We start from the raw sequence: 20618 nt of genomic DNA on the forward strand, positions 1-20618 counted from the left end.
CACACACACACACACACACACACACACACACATATGACATTACAATATTGTTAGTAACAGAGAAATTGCCAGGGTGGATCAGATTCAAGCATGATCTGGTCCATTTCCACACATGTTTTATTTTTTTTTAAAAATGTATAGGAAACTTTGAAATGGAAATTAATTTCCAGCCGAAAAACTTCATTCTGCAAATGTCAAAGCGGAATGTTTGGGGGGTTTTAGGACTGTCTTTTGTTTGGTTTTGCTACAGCCAAAACATTTTAGCATAACCGACTCAACCTCACGAAGTGGCTCGGCGTCGCCAATCTGCATTTTTCAACCACAACAGTTTCAGCTGAAAACTTTCACTCAGCTGTAGGGCCGAGTCCAGTCCCCCACGCGCCTCGGGAAGCTGACGGCACCGTCAGTGGAGCACGTGGCCTCGCTGCAGTGGGAGGCTGCGTCCCAGTGCCCGCCTCCCATTCCCAGTTCTGCCAGTGACCTTAGGTAAACCTCTGCGTCTCAGTTTCCCCCGCTGAAAACCAGGCGTGCTCTCCTATTCTCTAGTTTGACCACAGCTTAAGGCCAGAAGAGACTCTCAGACCACCGAGAATTTCACCTCCTTGCCCTGTTTTGAGCCCCATTGCTTGTGTTTGACTAAAGCATCTCCCAGCGAGGCCGCCAGTCTGAATTGAGAGCCAGCGGGAGATGTCCTGAACATAAGAACATAAGAAAGGCCATACCGGGTCAGACCAAAGGTCCATCTAGCCCAGTATCTGTCTACCGACAGTGGCCAATGCCAGGTGCCCCTGAGGGAGTGAACCTAACAGGCAATGATCAAGTGATCTCTCTCCTGCCATCCATCTCCATCCTCTGACGAACAGAGGCTAGGGACACCATTCTTACCCATCCTGGCTAATAGCCATTTATGGACTTAGCCACCATGAATTTATCCAGTCCCCTTTTAAACATTGTTATAGTCCTAGCCTTCACAACCTCCTCAGGTAAGGAGTTCCACAAGTTGACTGTGCACTGCGTGAAGAAGAACTTCCTTTTATTTGTTTTAAACCTGCTGCCTATTAATTTCATTTGGTGACCCCTAGTTCTTGTATTATGGGAATAAGTAAATAACTTTTCCTTATCCACTTTCTCAACATCACTCATGATTTTATATACCTCTATCATGTCCCCCCTTAGTCTTCTCTTTTCCAAGCTGAAGAGTCCTAGCCTCTTTAATCTTTCCTCATATGGGACCCTCTCTAAACCCCTAATCATTTTAGTTGCTCTTTTCTGAACCTTTTCTAGTGCTAGAATATCTTTTTTGAGGTGAGGAGACCACATCTGTACACAGTATTCGAGATGTGGGCGTACCATGGATTTATATAAGGGCAATAATATATTCTCAGTCTTATTCTCTATCCCCTTTTTAATGATTCCTAACATCCTGTTTGCTTTTTGACCGCCTCTGCACACTGCGTGACATCTTCAGAGAACTATCCACGATAACTCCAAGATCTTTTCCTGACTCGTTGTAGCTAAATTAGCCCCCATCATGTTGTATGTATAGTTGGGGTTATTTTTTCCAATGTGCATTACTTTACATTTATCCACATTCAATTTCATTTGCCATTTTGTTGCCCAATCACTTAGTTTTGTGAGATCTTTTTGAAGTTCTTCACAGTCTGCTTTGGTCTTAACTATCTTGAGTAGTTTAGTATCATCTGCAAACTTTGCCACCTCACTGTTTACCCCTTTCTCCAGATCATTTATGAATAAATTGAATAGGATTGGTCCTAGGACTGACCCTTGGGGAACACCACTAGTTACCCCTCTCCATTCTGAGAATTTACCATTAATTCCTACCCTTTGTTCCCTGTCCTTTAACCAGTTCTCAATCCATGAAAGGACCTTTCCTTTTATCCCATGACAGCTTAATTTACATAAGAGCCTTTGGTGAGGACCTTGTCAAAGGCTTTCTGAAATCTAAGTACACTATGTCCACTGGATCCCCCTTGTCCACATGTTTGTTGACCCCTTCAAAGAACTCTAATAGATTAGTAAGACATGATTTCCCTTTACAGAAACCATGTTGACTATTGCTCAAGAGTTTATGTTTTTCTATGTGTCTGACAATTTTATTCTTTACTATTGTTTCAACTAATTTGCCCGGTACTGACGTTAGACTTACCGGTCTGTAATTGCCGGGATCACCCCTAGAGCCCTTTTTAAATATTGGTGTTACATTAGCTAACTTCCAGTCATTGGGTACCGAAGCCGATTTAAAGGACAGGTTACAAACCTTAGTTAATAGTTCCGCAACTTCACATTTGAGTTCTTTCAGAACTCAATTGGGCTCCCATTGGGCACTTGTTTCAATGGTTATTGGGACCACTGATGTCACCTAGGTAGAAAATGGAAACCAATGCTCTGACCTATATCATGCAGAAGGTGAGATTAGATGATCCAGCTTTAGGATCTATTACTCTACTGAGGCGTGGATTTGCATTCAAGATGCTCGATGCTGCTGGCTACAGACTAGAAGGGGAAGCCCCTGTCTAAAGAGGATTCAGCATTAAGAGATGCACATCAGCTCGGGAACCAATCCAACCCGAGGGGGTGGTGCAGGGTGGGGGCGGCTCTCCCCTCCCCACCGACAGCTGAATCTCTGTGCCAAAGCAACAGGCGCTGCCCTGGGAAATGAAACCGACTTGAAAGAAGAGTTTGGGTGGCTGTGGGTGTGATAAGCATCGGGGAACTAGCGTTACAGTAAAAGAAACAGCGCCGGGTTACTCAGCGCTGCAAACCCACAGGCCCTGGGGGGGAGCGGGCACCTACAGGCGGGATATTTATAACAATGAAATGGCAAAATTCAGAGCCCGCAAGTGGGAAGAAAGAAAATTAATCAAAGCAAGATGGCTCTTGTTTGTGTAGAGAATGACTCTCAGCAGCTGAGATCTTTGAGTGGCAGCATGGTCCGCTGGGTGATGGGCTGGGAGTCAGGGACCTGGTGACTATCCCCAGCACTGGGAAGGGAGGGGAGTGGGGTATAGTGGTTAGAGCAGGGGGGGCTGGGAATCAGGACGCCTGGGTTCTTTACTCACTGTGTGACCTTGGACTTCCCCTCTCTGTGCCTTAGTTTCCCCTTCCGTGACCTGTAGACAACCTGGTCTATCTCCCAGGGGAGCTGTGATATCTGTGTGCAGAAGCTGGCAGCGTAAATCCTGGCACTAGTATAACATGCCACATATGGTGAAACCTGCACTACTTGAGCATGCTGGGCTGGGGGTGGGCTTGGGTTGCCACTGGCTGGTTTTTGCCCAGCCTGGCCAGTTTTTCTACTGCCTCGCCGGTGGCCAGTGAAAAGAGGTAAGGCGCTGGGTGTTTTGCTGCGTACACATGGCAATCGCAACAACTGGCTTCACACGTCGCAGCTGGGAGCATGCCAGGCCCTCGCCTGCTGTTGCCGAAACCACAGCGACTCCTGGGAGCGGCTTGGAAGTGGGATAGACCCATCCCCCGAGGGTGAGCCGGGAAGGGAAGGGAAGGAGCAAGGTGGGGGGAAGCTGGGGCTCCTGAGAGGGGACAATAGAGGGGGGTCTTGCAACCGTGCTGTCACGGGTCTCAACGCCAGCCATCGAAAAGCTGACGCAAGGCCGGCCCTAGACCAATGGTGCCCCAGGAGACGAGTGTCTTTGGCCCCGCCCCCCCCACATCCTTTCCATTTGTTGAACTTTTGAATCCTTTATCTTTTACTGCCTTGGGAGCCCCTTTCACACCGTTGCGGCACGATTTATCCCGGTCGTAGAAGACGATACATTTGCATGCAAGAATCTGTAAACAACAAAAACAGCACCCCCAAAACCCGGGACCCCCCAAGCCCGGCCACCGTGTTCCATCAGATAAAACCAGGGACTTCAACACGTGCTTGGTGGTGGAATCCCAGAGTCCTCCTCGAGGAGGGGGCATTTACTAACCAAAGCAGCCACCCAGCTCGCGTTCCACTTTGTCTCTCTTGTTACCACACAGCCACCACACAGCGACTGCTAGTGGCTGAATGTGGTACTGCAGGCAAATGCCATAGCACGTTGCAAGCGTCTGTCGAGGATAGGGCACGACCGGGAGCAAAGAGGAAAAGACCAATGTCTTGCTCTTGCTTTTAGGGGGCCCAGTGCCCAGGGTCGCCTGTCCCTAAATCCGGCCCTGAGCTGATGCCAAGGGTCAGCGTGGTGCCAGGCAGACTCCCGCGGCTTCTCCATTGTTCATGGGGCTTTTGTGCTTCTTGTTCTGCTGCACTCAGGCTCTCGCTGCAACCTCGATGGCCTGTGGCTGCCTCGACCTACTTTAGGCACCGGAGGGTTTGCCGGCAGCAGCAGCAGAACCATGGGCTGTGGGTGATTCTGCGAATCCCTTATCTCGGCCGTGCCCGCGATGGAGGTGGGCCTCGCTGATCGCGCTGCCTCCTGGCTGTTTGTGGAGCTCTCGAGCTGCTGCTGAAGCGAGAAGGGGAAGATGGATCTTCAAGATAAGGGGCAAGAGAAAGAGAGAGAGAGCCCAGGTCCCAGGCGCTCAGGTCATTAACGCTCCACTGGGGTTTTACCAGAGCGTACGGCTGTGAACTCTGACGTCCTGCCTGTGTTCACACCTGGTCATACTACGGTTCCCCCTGAGTCCTCTTCAGTTCCTGTCTTAAACAGGGGTGCTGCATTGCCAGGGGCCGTCCTACAGCTGCTACGCCCCACCCCAGAGGCAGCTGCATTTCAGCCCCTGGGTGCACAATCCCTGTGCAGTATTGTTGTGTGGCTGCTGGACAGCTGTCACACCAACCCCCCCGCCCCAGAAGCAGATACATTTCAGTGGCATATAAACCAACTCCCACCCCAAACTAACCACTAGACAGCACTCCCTCCCAGAGCCTGGGATAGAACCCAGGTGTCCTGACTCTCAGACCCTCTCCCCCCCACCTCTAGACCCCACTCCCCTTCTTGAGCCAGGGACAGAACCCCAGAGTCCTGGCTCCCAGCCCCTCCTTCTCTGACCACCAGCCCCACTGCCCTCCCACAGCTGGGAAGAGGACACGGGTGTCCTGATTCCCCTATTCCCTGCCATGCTGCACGGGGCCCTGGATTCCCCCAGTTCCCGGTGCAGCGCGGGGCCTGCTGTGAGGCAGGGAACGGCAGGCTTTCCCCCCTGGTACTTGAAATCAGTTTCCAGCCCCCGCCTCTGCTGCTAGCAAATTTCTGGAGGAGGGGGGAAATTGACAGAGCAGGGGCCTTTTGGGGCCACGGCCCCCGGGGGCTGGGGCTGGGGGTGGAGGAGGGAGTATACAGCCCCGCGGCTGCGATGATATCGGGCCGCTGTGCTTGGAAACAGCCTGCTGGGGCTGCTCTTATCTGTGCTGGGGCGTGGGTGGGGGAGGGGAGCCGGGTTTCCGAGTAGAAATGCTCTAAACAGGAAGTTTACTCTCTTCAAAGGGAAAGCGGCTAGATGAGGGCAAGAGAAACCAGGCGGCCGTGGAGATTTCAGACGCTCCCTGACGGGTGGAATCTTCCTTCTGCTGATGGCTCCCGTGTGGGGGGGGGGGGGTGTCCCCGAGGCCAGGTCCCTGGGGTGAGGCCCCAAGGCCCACGGGCCTTAGATGCCTACGTACCCGTGAGGATGCTGTGTTGCAAGGGGAAGGCACATGGGCCCAGCCTGCCAGACACTGCGTCGGAAACCAGCTGTGTGTATACGTGTGTCCGTGTCCTTGCTGCCCCCTGCTGGAGGGATTTAGGCCTGGGGTAGTGGGCTGGGTGGGGGTGGGGGTAAACCGCTGCCCTCTACTGGAAAGGAATGAGAACAGCTCACCTGCGTGTGCTCTAGGTAAGGGCCCTACCAAATTCATGGTCCATTTCAAGGTCATAGGATTTAAACAATCGTAAATTTCATTATTTCAGCTAATTAAATCTGAAATTTCAGGGTGTTGTAATTGTAGGGGGTCCTGACCCAAGAAGGAGTTGGGGGAGGGGTCACAAGGTTATTGTGGGGGGGTTGTGATACTGCTACCCTTATTTCTGCACAGGGCCATCCCTAGCCATTCTGGGGCCCTATGCAGCCCCCTCCTCCACGGAGGGGGGGGCAGGCCTCTGCAGTGGTGGGGGCTGGCTTGGGGGGCAGTGGGGGAACCTCCCCCCAACACTCACCGGTGGCACCAAGCAGTTCCGGATCACTGCACTTCCCACCGCCGGCGATGAGTGCAGGCCCGACCCTAGGAGAGTGGGGGCAGGGCTGGGGTGGAGCAGGGGCGGGGGCTTTGGGGAAGGGGTGGAGTGGGGGCTGGGCTGGGGCAGAGCAGGGGCTGGAGCAGCACGCAGCTACGTAGGAATTTCCTGGTGTCCTATGCAGCTGCGTACTTTGCCTATGGGTAGGGACGGCACTGCTGCTGGCGGCGGCACTGCCTTCAGAGCTGGGCGGCCGGAGAGCAGTGGCTGCTGGCCGGGAGTCCAGCTCTGAAGGCAGCGCCCTGCCAGCAGCAGCGCAGAAGTGGCACGGTATGGTATTGCCACGATTACGTCTGCGCCGCTGCCTGCAGAGCTGGGCTCTCAGTCATCCGTCACCACTCTCCGGCCGCCCAGCTCTGAAAGCAGCAGCGCAGAAGTAAGGATGGCATGGCATGCTGTGCTGCTGCCAGTCGCTGCTCTCTGGCCGCCCAGCTCTGAAGGCAGCGCAGAAGTAAGGGTGGCAATACCGCAACCCCCTTAAAATAACCTTGCGACCCCTCTGCAGCTCCCTTTTGGGGCAGGACCCCCAGTTTGAGAAACGCTGGTCTCCCCTGTGAAAGGTCTTTTGTGTGCTCTTCCTCTGCATTATACAGATTTCACGGGCGGAGACCAGATTTCACGGTCCGTGACGCGTTTTCATGGCTGTGAATTTGGTAGGGCCCTAGCTATAGGGTCAGTGCTTCTAAGAGCTTCCCCTTTCGCCTGTTTGGCAGGAGCTGGGTCTTTTGCAAAAGGAGGAGCTGGGCTGCCGCTGAGAAGTTCTGAGCACGGTCTGCCGGTAGTTTAGTGACTGACTGGCACCTCTCTCCCTGCAAGGAAACTCCCTGGTTGCCCCAGGTTGAAAAAAAAAAACAAAGTAGCAGATATTCCACCAGCACCAAGTACCTTCCCTGCTCTGTCAGGGCCCCATTTCCACCTCTGTGTGTCTGTCCATCCATCCACCAGCCTGTCTTCCTGTTTCTCCATCTCGCCTTCTTGCTGTCTATCCATTCTAGCCATCTATCAGCCTAGCCATCCATTTGTTCATCCGTCTCACTATTCACCTGCCACTCTAAGCTGCCTGGGGGGGGGGATTTTCAGAGGTACAACTGGGACATGGGCCCCCCCGAAAAGCAAGAAAAAGACACGATCATCTCCCTCTTCACGCCGTATCCTCGACAGAAGCTTGCAACGTGCTGTGGCCCTCTTGATGCATTTGCCGGCAGTACCTCATTCAGCCACTGTGTGGTAACAAGGGAGACAACGGTGGAACTCAAGCTGTGGTGATTCCACAGCGGAGTTCCTATTGAAATCCCTGGCTTTATTTAATGTAACACAGTGGCTGTCAGGAGTGGGATTGAACCCAGGAGCTCTGAGTATGAACGCATGCGAGTCTACAGCTCATCATCCATGAGCAGCACTGCCACTAGAGGGTGCCAAAGGGCCCTGCTGATTTACCCTGCCATACATTAAGTCTCTCCTCCCGCACATCCCGGTGTGTGAATTCCGCTCAGATCCGGGTACTCGCCTGCCTTGGGAGGGATCAACACAGTTGCTCCTCCCCAGGTTTCAAGTTTAGACGCCAAAGTCGTTTTTAAGCTGTGTACAACCCTGGAGATTTAAATGTGCAGGAAGGGGGCAGGGGGGTCTTTCATAGGCGCCGACTCTGTGGCTGCTCCAGGGCTCAAACACCCTCGGGAAAAAAATAGTGGGTGCTCAGCACACACCAGCCACAGCTGTTCGGTGGGGGCACCGATCAGCTGTTTGGCAGCTGGCAGGAGGTGCTCAGGGAGAGCAGCAAGCGGCAGACAGGGGGGCCCCTCGGGGAAGGAGGAGGAGCAGGGGTGGGAGGAGGCGGAGTGAGGGTGGGCCTCAGGGTAAGGGGTGGAGTGGGGGGTGGGGCCTCAGAACAGAGCAGGGGGTGAAGCGCCCACCAGGAAAAATAAAATTCAGCACCTGTGGTGTCATTGCCAGGGACTCAGTGGCACTTGGCACAGCCCCCCTTGCTTAAGGGATCCTAAGGGCATAAGTGGCATTAAGGCTCTATAAAGGACATGGGTAGAGCCACCTCCCAGACAATGCTGCCTCCCTGGGTGGTGCTGAGCTGGTGGAGGGGAGGACTCAGGGGCATGGCTTTTCTCTGCTTCTCATAGGAGGCCGTTGTGGAGAGTGATGAGCATGAGTTAGGGCAGCCCTGAGGCTGCTCTAACTTTGACCAAGTACCAGCCACAGCCTAAAGAATAGAGGGGCCAACAGAGTCTCAGGGAGTCCTTGTTTGTGTCCATCTGTCCCTTGCCTTATAGTTAGATTGTCAGCTCTCTGAGGGCAGGGACTGTGTCTGTACACAGGGGTCCTGAGCCGTGACTGGGGCTCCAAGGTGCTACCATAATATACCTAATAAATAACATACAGTGCCTAGCACAGTGAGGTCCTGGGCTGTGATGAGAGTGCATGGGTGCTACCGTAATACACTGAATAAATAATGTACAGCTCCTAGCACTATGGGGTGTTCTGGTCCGTGGCTGCCACTCCTAGGCACTACAATAATACAAATAACAACTAGGGAACTCAAAGATAGTTTAAAGCCTTCTTAACCCTCCACAAGCCCAGGACCAGAGTAACCAAGAAGCAGCGCCCCCGCCCCCCGGGGCTGTTTGCAGGGGTGGATTTAGCGGCCATTGTGCTCCCAGCTCAGAGATTCTCACCATCCTAGGCATCTGTTAGCTTGTGCTGTCTCCTCGCTGCAGGCTTCCGAGCTTGCAATCTGTGCTTTGCAATAGTGAAAGTAGCACACAGCCCCCTCCAGCTATGAGTCAGGCTTATAGCTATGAATATTTTTTACAGTTGTGCAATTAGCGCCTGGGATCTTGTGAGGTGCCACTTCAAAGCCCACCTCCCCCTGCCCTGCCAACGGCCTCCTCTTTCACAGCCCGGCCTGTATTTCAAAGGCAAGAGGTGGGAGGGCGCGGTCAGCCGGAGTCTCGCCTTGAGGTGAGTCACAGGCTTTTTCTTCTGGTTTAGGAAAAGGAAAAAGCTTTGGTGTTTGACAGTGGAAGGTTCAGCTGCAAAGCTTTCGGTCTGCAAAGTTGTTCCAACCTATTGAAAGCACGGTTCTCACCCAGACCCAATAAGAGCGAGTAGATGGATGCAATACCTACCACGGAACACTAGTCGGCGCTATAGCCAATGACAGCAACCTGCAATGAGTCAGTGCCATACCTTTTGGGGGCACTAGAGGGCACTGTAGGGTAAGCGGGACCAGGCAACGCGGGATGGGAGCTGGTGAAAAGGTTTTCATTAAAAAACTTTTCTTTTCTTTATTTTGCAATTTTCACCCTAATTTTTTTTCCTCATTTTTGACACCATCCCCCCCTTTTTAATGCACATTTCTCCCTAATTTTTCTGCAAAATTGCCCACGTTTTTGACACAGCTTTTTGTCCATATTTTGATGAGAAAAAATGTAATGGAGGAATCCTGAAAATCTGGGGTGGGGGGGTTGTTTAAAAATGGTCTGGGGGTTGAAAACCTTTTTTTTTTTTACTGAAAACTGGCCATTTTTAATAACTTTGTTTTTAAAAAATGGAATTTTTTCAGGGTTCGTGTTTGTTTTTTTCATCGAATTTTTTTTTAAATGAGCGGGAAATTGAAAAAAGAAAATGTCCCCATCCCAAATTTCCCATAAAAAATAATTGGCATGTTTTGATCAGCTGTGGAGAGGAGACTTTTGCCTTGAATTGCTGGAGTGGTATAAAATAGTGGATGGAATAGAGACAAATGCTTCTTTAAAATTAAGGGGGTAGGAGGCAGGCAGTAGGCATTTAGATAGGGATCTGTTGCCCTGTGCTAAGATGCAGCCACCTCTGGGCTGGGATCTGGGGGCTGTTTTATACAGGGATCCATTGGCCGACACTGAAATGCTGCCACTTCTAGAGTGAGGAGCATGGGCTGTATATAGGGATCCTTCTCTTTAAGTACTAAAATAATGGATGGTACAGAGAAAGCTGCTCCTGTGTACAATTTCTGATGGTGTAAGAACAAGCAGGGAACTAATAAAATGGAAAGGTGGCACATTTGAAATGAATCACAGAAAATGCTTTTTTACACAATGGAATGTTAATCTGTGGAACTCTCTGCCACTTGATGCCATTGTGATTCACTTGGCACTGAGATGCAACCACCTCTGGGGTGAGGTGCAGCAGCTATTTATACAGGAATCCCTTGCCCAGCACAGAATTGCAGCGGTAGCCGGGGTGTTTGTATGGGGATTCCCTTATCTGTCCCTGAGATGCAGCTGCCTCTGAGATGGGGTGTGACAGCTGTTTATCCATGGCTCCTTCTCCCAGTGCTGAGATGCAGCTGCCTCCCAGGTGAGGCACAGCGGCTGTTTATACAGGAATCCCTCACCTGGTGCTGAGGTGCAGCCACCTCTGGGGTGTGGCATGGAGGCTGTTTATACAAGGATACCTCATCTGATGCTGAGATGCAGCTGGCTCTGAGGTGGAGTGCAGCAGCTGTTTATACAGCCACACAACAGCAGTTTAGGATCACCTAGGGCTTAATGCACCCATCATGTGACTTCAGACCGGAAGAAGAGCTCTATGTGGCTTGAAAGCTTGTCTCTCTCGCCAACAGCAGTTGGTCCAGTCAAAGCTATTACCTCACCCACCTTATCTCCCTTCTGCAGAGCTGTCAGGATCACTTGCAGCTGGGCCTCAGCTCCAGCAGAGGGCGCTCCTGTTCCATAGTTAAAGCGAAAAAGCCATCAGTGAGTGGCCTGCTGTGCTTGGCACAGGGGGATTTCTCAGCTCTGCCCCTGCTGTCCCAGCCCTGGCCTGCTCTTGAACAGAGGCAGCCAATTGTCCTGAATCTGGCCCAGCTAAGCACCACTTTTACGACATCCCCTTACAACTTAGGAAGTAGCCACAAAACTTTTCTCTGTGACCCCGGACAGGATTCCAAGCCAGGCTGCTAGAGAGGGGAGGCTGATGTAGGAAACCCCTTCCTCTTTGGAGCAAAATGATCAAAGGGAAGGATCTAAAGCCCACAGGGTTTGCGACATGCTCCATGCTAACACAGTGTGCCTAGCAGGGCGCAAATGCTGCAGTCAGGAGTGGGAGATATTAGGGGCAGGTGACCCACCCGTGACCACTAGGGGGGGCTTCTTGCAAGGTCACTCTTGGATACGGGGCAAGGTGGACCATTGGTCTGATCCGCCAGACAGCTGGGGAGTTTGCTCTTGGCCTTAATAATAACAATTATTATTATTATTAGGTTATTATTAATTACGATCTAGTGGTTATCTAGTGCTTTTCATCAGTAGATCTCAAAGCACTTGTCTGTATGCAAAAGTTGTGTCTCTTTAACTACAGCAGACTATGGTTACAGATACAACCCGCCCCAACATAGTGTGACACAGTTATATCAGTGTAAAGGTGCTTGTACCCAGTATAGTTTATTCCTATATGGGACGGGATATGAAATACCTTTAGAGCAGTTTATCTCCAGCCATACTAGGGGGTTTGGATAGATCCATCGATTTCAAGGCCAGAAGGGACCGTTAGATCATCCGAGCTGGTATCCGGTGTAATGGGCCAGAGAAGTACACCCAGCCCCACTGGGCTGAGCCCAGTAACTTGTATATTTGGCTAATGCATCTTCTAGAAAGGGACGGAGTCTTGATCTGAAGATCTCCAGCGATAGAAAATCCCCCATTTCCCTTGGCAGTTTGTTCCACTGGTTAATCACGTGCACTGTAAAAATGTGCCTTGTTTTAACTGGAATTTATCTGGCTTCAACGTCCAGCCATTGGGTCTTGTTCTACCATAGCAGTAAACAAATCATATCCCTACCTCTTTCGCAGCACAGCCTTATGGGTAGGGCTCTGGATGGGGACTCAGGAGACCCGGGTTTTCTTCCCTGCTCAGCCCCTGACCTGATAGGTGGCCTTAGGCAGGTCATTTTCCCTCCCCGTGCCTCAGTTTCCCCATCTGTAAAATAGGGATAATGATACTGGTCTCCTTGGTAAAGCACTTTGAGAGCTAACGATGATAAGAGCTAGGGATTATTAATCGGTGTTTGTATAGAGACAGCTCAGTGAGGAGGTGGGCCTCTCAGGTGCTACCGTAATACACCTAATAGTGTACAGCACCCAGCACAAGGAGGTGGTGCTCCATGACTGGGTCTCCTAGGCACTACCATAATACACCTAATAAATAATGTGCACACAAGGGGGTCCTGCTCCCATGTTTAAGGCAGATGAATTCAAACTGGACCAGGTGAAGAGAAGGGCTGCCAGGCTGATGAGGGGAATGGAGAAGCTACCTGACGAAAGGAAACTTAAGGCGCTTGGCTTGTTTAACCAAACCAAGGCCGAGAGGAGCTCTGATTGCTCTGTATAAATAAGTCAGACGGATGAACACCAGGGGGAAGTTATCTAGGCCTGAAATTAGGCAAAGGTTTCTAACCATCAGAGGAGTGGACCAGCCTCCCACGGCGAGTGTAACAAACCGAACTGGCTTCACGACTGAGCTCGCAGGGATGATCTGATGAGGTCACCTCCAATGGCATTCGGGAGGGAGGGCTCTGAGTTACTCCACAGGATTCTTTCCCGGGTGTCTGCCTGGTGGGTCTCACCCACATGCTCAGGGGCCAAATGATCATCCCATTTTGGGTGAGGCAGGACTTTCCCCCCCAGATTGGCAGAGAGCCTGGGGAGGTTTCACCTTCCTCTGCAGCATGGGACACGGGTCCCTTGCTGGTTTGAACTAGTGCAAATGGTGGCTGCTCTGTAACTTGAAGTCTTCACATCAAGAGTTCAGGGAGTCATTAACCCAGCCAGAGGTTAGGAGCCTACTAGAGGAATGGGTGGATGAGGGTCCGTGGCCTGTGCTGTCCACAGGGGTCAGACTAGAAGATCGTGATGGTCCCTTCTGGCCTTAAAGTTTATACGTCTATGAGACTGAGCTCCGAGGTGCTACCGTAATACACCTAATAATAACATACAGCGCCCAGCACAATGGGGTCCTGGTCCATCAGTCGGGCTCCTAGGTGCTACCGTAATATACTTATATGGGTACAAAATCATTGTGTAGCCCAGGCCTTAAATCTTCTTCCCTAGAGTCCATGCTGGATAACTTCATGGGGATCAGGCATTGGTGCTTGGGCTGAAATCTCAGATTGGCCTGAGCACAGTTTGCGCCCACCTCTGTCCCAGGACTGGCGCCTAGAGCATCAGTAAACAAGCTGCATTAAGTGTATACCTAGAATCCCACTGGGGAGGGCCGTGCCTTGCACCAGTAAAGTGATCATCCAGGGGTTAACTGGGTGACCCACAGTATTATGGTTAGCACCATGCTCCACCCCTCCCTTTGTTCCTGTTTAGTTAGAGGGTGGTCCCCCCACCACACCCACGCTGCTGCTATGTGGTTCAACAAAGCAGCAAGTTCCCAGCCTGCAGTTCCTGTGCATGGATTTATTTTGTGTTGCATTGAGCAGTCCCTTCACAAACTTGACAAAGAGGGACCTGGTTGTACTCTGGAAGGGGAGTGGGGTAGACAGGGCCGGCTTCAGCTTTTTTGCCGCCTCAAGCGGTGAAGAAAAAAAAAAAGATAAAGCCGCGATCGGCGGCAGCTCTACCGCGCCACTTCATTCTTCAGCGGCAATTCGGCAACACGTTCTTCCCTCTGAGGGAGAGTGAGGGACCCGCCGCCGAATTGCCACCAAAGACCCGGACGTGCCGCCCCTTTCCATTGGCCGCCCCAAGCACCTGCTTCCTTTGCTGGTGCCTGGAGCCGGCCCTGTCTAATGGTCAGAAAAGCGGGGACTGGGAGTCTGCCCTCCATAGCTCTGCTCCCAGCTCTGGGAGAGGAGTGGGGTCTAGTGGGCTAGACGAAGGGTGGTGTTGGGTCAGGACTCCTGGGTTCTATTCCTTGCTCTGCCAGGGATTCACTAAGGCAAGTCCCTTCCTGGCTGTGTGCCTCAGTTTCCCACTCTGTAACACTGGAGCGATAATACCCACCCTGTGGGGGAGAGGCAGGTTTGGGCTTTCTTTTCAGTACTCTGCGCTCCTCAGCTGGACGGCGCTGAGGCTGGGCCCGGCGCTGGCTGCAATGCCAGCTGCCTGTGCCACCCTGGGATCTCAGCAACAAGGAAGAGAAGCAGTACCAGGCTGCGAAGGCTTAATCATAGAATAGCAGAGTTGGAAGGGACCTCAGGAGGTATCTAGTCCAACCCCCTGCTCAAAGCAGGGCCAATCCTCAACTAAACCAGGATGCCTGGGGGCTGTTACATACTGGTCTCAATGCCTTCTGGTTACCTACTGAGCAGGGCTGGTGCAGCAGAGGGGAAGGATGGTACAGTGGGTGGGGTGCTCAGCTCACTCGTCTCTTTGGAGCTGTAGGGTTGATTCCTAATGCCCCTGCTGCCTCCCTGGGCGTGTGGCTCTGGACCTCAGTTTCCCCATAGCTAAAGCAGGGGTAAGGCCCTAGCACTGCTGGGTGTGTTAACAGCAAGGTGCAGGGCATGCAAGTTGTTGATTGTTTGTTTATATTTTCCGGCACGTAAACTCCCCACCCAAGCTCAGGGCCCCAACCAGCTCTGACCTCAGCTTCCTCTGTCTCTAAATAGGCCAGGGCCCAGCAGCATGCACCTGAGATGCATCCTGATGGGCAGAGATAAGCATGACCCGGGTGCCAAAAGCCCCCGGTCTGCTCCGTTCTGAGAATCCCGACCGCAGCCCCCGCGGGGGCCAGGTCCGAGGATGGAATTTTGCTCGTGCTATTTTTCACCCAAAATCCCCTCTCCCCACCCCCTCTTTCCTACTCCCCCCCTTACCTTCCGAGAACAGCTTCTTCTCCCATGCAGCCGCCTCAGCCGAACCTTGGGCGGTACCATCAGAACCAGAGCTTCACGCGCTTCCTGCCTGGCTCGCTGCCGGCCAGGTTTGCTGGAGCAAGCGGCGGGTTTGAAACACGGACAGGGGCTAAGGGCGGATGGGGTGGGGAGGGGGAAAATATGAGATTTAGCAAAACTGGTAAGGAGGGAATGATTGTAGTGGGTAGAGCAGGGGGTGCTGGGAGTCAGGACTCCTGGGTTCTGTCCCCAGCTGTGGGAGGAGAGTTGGGTCTAGTGGTTAGAGCAGAGGGGCTGGTGGGGGTCTAGTGGTTAGCGCAGGGGCCTGGTAGTCAGGACTCCTGTGTTCTATCTCCAGCTGTGGGAGGGAACCGGTGTGAGCTTAATTAGACTGTGTGAGCAAGAGAGGTGCTTCCCAACCCCTCGCCCTGTGCTACAGAGTGACAACAGCCTCAGCCAGCCAGATGTGAGACGAAATGCATGACCTCACCTGGCCCGTTAGAAAGTCAGCGCCTCGGGGTCGACGCATTTCATTCACTAGCGGGTCCCAAACTTTTTGCTACCCAGGATCCCTTTGGCATCTGACTGACTTTCAGTCCTGGTACTGCCAGAATGCCCCCGCCAGCCAGAGAAGGCCCCCGCCAGTGAGACCTCTCACACTCAGTGTGTGCAAGGTCACGGTGCCGTCTGAGAACAAAAGAGCATCTGCCATGCATCAGAAGTGCCGGAACACTGTTCTGGCACATTCCGGCCCTGGCTCAAGGGACGGACCCCTGCATAACCCACGGGGGACCCCCACTTTGGGAACCACTGGCTTAAATCATTAAAGAGCCATTGGGTCACAGAGAGGAGACTGAGAATGACTCTCTAGACTGGTGGTTTGAGCACTCAGGTGGGAGACCAGGGGCCACCCCACCCGCCCTGCTCCAGGGGGTATTTGAATTAGATCCACAATGGAACAGCTTCAACAGGGGAAACTGAGGCATCCCCCCAAATGTCACGTAGCTCAGAAATCCTGTTCTCAGAAATCCTTTCGCTCGTTCAAGTGTGTGTTGGGGGGACAGGAACCCCCACACGGAGGGCCTTGGGCACCTAGGGCCCTTTGTGGATCTGGGTCAAACCAAGGGCAGGGTGAGAACTGCAATTAGCTAGTGCGAATCACAGCGACAGCTCAGCCAGCAGCCCTGCTTCCCCAGCGTCTCGCCACCTGGTTCTCATCATTCTCAGGCTTGTTATGCTGCCAGCCTCTTACAGAAACTCATTAGCCCTGATCTGCGGGAGCAGACCCGATGGGGGCGGTGGGGGGTGAACCAGCCCAGGGATTGCATCTCCAGTCCCTAGTGAGCAGCTTCGACAGGAAGAGCTCTGGGAACCAAATATATTTGCTTAGATCATATGAGGCGGGGACCACATTTCCACAGGGCTAGCCAGGGGGCAGGGGCCTTGGCTAATGGCGTAACATGTGTTGGGGGGCTGGGACTTCAGGGCTGCTGGGTTCTAGACCCAGCTCTGGAAGGGGCGTGGGATCTAGTGAGTCAAGCAGGGAGGTGGGACTCCTGGGTTCTGGCCGGGGGAATGTGGTTCTGGTTTACGATCTGGTTTGGTAGAGCACTGGACCAGGAGAAGTCAGGACTCCTGGGTTCTATTAGAAGGTGCTGGGGATGAGATCTGGGCTAAGGGTCAGAGGAAGGGAAGTGGCAACCAGGATTCTTGGGTTCTAGCCCACAGCTCTGAGGGCGAGTGAGTTAGGGCAAGCGGATGAGTTGTCAGTGAATCAGCTCCATGCTGTGGTCTATCGCCCCAGGAAATAGGTCCGGTGGATGTGGTGAGGTGCCACCAGGATTCCAACTCCATCTCCCTGAGACCACAACAAGAGGTCGAGTGGCTGGATCCTCCTGCCCAGCCTCTCCCAGCAGGGGGCGCTATAGGGAAGGGGCAGGAGCCCTGGCTGTTGGGGGAGCTCCCAGCTCCTCCAGTCCCAGTTGCTTGCAGAGAGGACTCAGTTTCTCCACTTCTGCTCTTGCATCTTACAGCCTCCGCACTGCGCCCTGGGAAACTGACTGCGGCTGGGATGAGACCTACTCAGCGTAGCACGCCTTGGAGTCCACCCACAAGGGAAAACCCCCCCTCCCACCTCAGTGCTGCCCCGTTGGACCAGCAGCAGAATGACTGACGTCGCCGCTTCATTTCTCAGCCGCATCAGATGTTTCGTGTGTATTGATCACCTCCCGTATTTATCCAGAATTACCATCCAGCCTGGAAACACAGAGGGGGAGAGTTCAATTCCCCCACATGCTGCCCCCCTCGCAAAAAAAAAACAACTCATTGAAAAGAGAAAAACAACTGGGGGGGAATGAAAAAATCTCCAAATGTTCATTTAGTGGAGTTTAAAATTGATCCGGTTGTGAGGGGGGGGGTGTTTTGTTTTGTTTTGTTTTGTTTGCTGCTTCCATTTTCTATTCTGCTCCACCCCCCTTGGAAGTTTTTTTTTTTTAATGAGATCTTCAAATTAACATTTGGTTTTTCAGCAAGAAAAATGGGATTTGAGGAAAAAAGTCAAAAGAGAGATAAAAATAAGATGTGAAAGGGGAAGGAAACCACAAGGGGGAAAGGAAAGAAAAAACTATTAAAAGGCTAATTTTTTTTTGCAATTTCAGATTTCCCCCCCACCCCCACACACACACACAAAAAGTGAGGGGGAAATGCCAGACTTTTTTTAACAAAAAACCCCCCCACTTTTTAAAAATGAGCCATTTGAACCATTTCTGACCCATTCGCCTCCTTTCCTGGTCTCTAACTGGCTGAGCCAACAGGATATGATTTTTTTGCCCCGAGAGCCTTGATTTTATTAGCAACGTGGCGTGATGCAATCGGCTCTACATCCCCAGCCTGTTCCCTGATCTGCCCAGGGCGGTAGATGCTGTGCGGAGCGGAATGGAACAAAGGCGTCTGCCAGGCCCATAGGCCTCAGACCACATCGGCTGCCAGCTCCGGCCCAGGAAGACAGGAAAGCGTTGTGCAATTGGGAAGCGTTGCTGTCAAAGGTGGGCGGGGGGGAGGCGGGGGTTGAGTCCCGCCCCTTCCAGCTCATGGGATTTAGAGCTTTGCCAGAGCCAGATGAGAAAAAGTTAATGTCATGCAACCCTCGCAAGAGAGTTGGCATTGTCCCTTTTATATGTGGGGAAACTGAGGCACAGAGTGGCTTCCCTCACACCCAGCACTTTTGCTTCCACACTACAGCACCCAGCCAGGCCCATCCCTATAGCACCCCCTGCTGGGAGGGGACAGAACTGGAGTAGCTGGGAGCTCTGCACGCAGCTCGTGCTCCTGCAGAGTTCCCAACACGCGGATATTAAATCACTTTTACGGGGAAGCACAATTACAAGCCTGATCCAAACCCCCAAGCCACCACCACGTAAGTTAAAGCAGAATTCCCCTCTAAAGAGTCAGCAGCAGTAGTAGGTTGCATGTCACTCTGGCGCCATCACGTGTGGGCAGCATTGTTCCCACAGAACCATTGCACTGCAATGGCCTGCTGGGAACTGGACTCCCACTCATCCTGGCACTTCAGGGGAAGAGATGCTAAACCTTTCAGGGTGTGCCCCCTCTGCCACCAATCCTTGCATCACAGCAGCACTTCGAGTGCCCTAGCAAAAACAAGATCCCCAACATGCCAGGCACTGTACAGACACATAGCAAGAAACAAAGAGCTTACAGTCTGAACAAGGGGACGGATTGTTCTCCCTATGCAACAGCTAGGGAAACTGAGGCACAGGGTTGGGCAGCGCCACGCCCAAGCAAGTGAAGCCAGGAGTCTTACAGCCGAACCTGACACTTAGGCCCCGAGATCATTAATCGCACAGGGAAGGAAAGGATTAAAACCAGGGGCGAGTTGGCGCTCACATTGTCACCGCTAGGGATGTGGTTAGCTTTGTGTGGGTTGTTGTGTAGACTTCCCTTGTTATTGTTTAGGAGGGAGCGAGGAGGTGGCGCTGACGCAGAGACAGAGAGAGAGATGCCTCTGGCCTTGAGCTCACGTCAGTTTCCACCAGAGAGGGTGGAAGGATATGAGCATCTGGGGCCATGACCGCAGCGCCTGTCTCCGTCTCCTCCCTGCTGTGCAGGGAGCTCCCCTGCGATGGGTAGGCTGGGGGGCCTGATGTCACACCCTTGAGCTGAGGTGCCAAGTGCGTCAGGCCGTGATGTACCATGAGGAGCCAGTTCCAAGCTTGAGGGCCAGGTGAGGGGAGACATCGGTCATGTGTCGCCACTCGGGAACGGTTCAAAGCAGTGTTAGAGGGCCTCTTCCTTCACCCTCCCACGTCCCTGCTCCTTCTCGCAACAATCCCCGAAGTCCAAAGGCGCAAACAATTCAATGTTTATCGGGGTGAACTTCCAGCAGCTTAAATCCAAGTTCCTTTTTCCTTATTTTCGAATCCCAACTTACTTCCTGATTGCCCCTAATTTATATAGTGATATTCTCAGCTACACCTTCACCAATCATTCTACTGAAATCTATCTAACCAGTCCTAATAGATTGTAACATACTTCTCTAACCAATTATATCCCACTACCCTAATTAACTTACACCTAGCAAGATTCATTATACAGCAGACAGAAACAATTAGAGAACCAGACAGCTTAACAAGAGAAAAGTGCCAAGTATTGGGGAGGGGGGGGGCGGGGGGAGCTGTGTTAGTCTGTATCCACAAAAGAGGAGTCCGGTGGCACCTGAAAGACTAACAGATTTTGCCCAAATAAAGATAAAACATACAGAACTGAGGGTTTCACAACCACAACTACTGAGAAGTGAGTTCTTGCCAGACAGGATGCTATCAAACTAAGTTTTCTTTAACCGCCTTTATCTGGTGGTGACCGGCATTATCAGGACAGGATTGTATTCCTAACAGCCCAACACCACCTTATCTCAATGGGACTAGTTTGGAATTTGAGGATGTGACCGGCTTATGGCTGCCTCGCCAAAGGCCTTAGCCCAGGGGTGGCCAACCTGAGCCTGAGAAGGAGCCAGAATTTACCAATGTACATTGCCAAAGAGCCACAGTAATACGTCAGCAGCCCCCCATCATCTCCCCCACCCCTGGTCCCAGCGCCTCCCACCGGCAGCCCCACCGATCAGCGCCTCCCCCTCCCTCCCGATCAGCTGTTGGGTATCTTCCTATGGATGGACCATAAGACGACCACAACTCTGGAATGTCGCTCAAGTTTTACCGTAGGAAAAAACCTCCAGAAGGTTGGGAGAAGTAGCCATGGGGCAGATTCTGCTCTCTTTTACCCCAGGGCAGCTGTGGAGCGACTCCACAGAATGCAATGAAGTTGCTCCGATTTGCACCAAGATAACAAGAACAATTCTGAGGGTGAGTGGAAGAGGGCAGAGCAAAGGATTCCTATGGGAGTTAGCTCTGTCACTCACCATGGGATGGCGGAGACCAACATTGTCAGCATCAGGCACTGAATTTAGCAGCCAACTGTGAAAATCAGGCCCTTGGTGTCTAAATGGTCAGCACCCACCTCTCCAACTGAGGTCACTTCTT

This window comes from Mauremys reevesii, linkage group 25, assembly GCF_016161935.1.
Source record: "Mauremys reevesii isolate NIE-2019 linkage group 25, ASM1616193v1, whole genome shotgun sequence".
NCBI classification, from domain to species: Eukaryota; Metazoa; Chordata; order Testudines; family Geoemydidae; genus Mauremys; species Mauremys reevesii.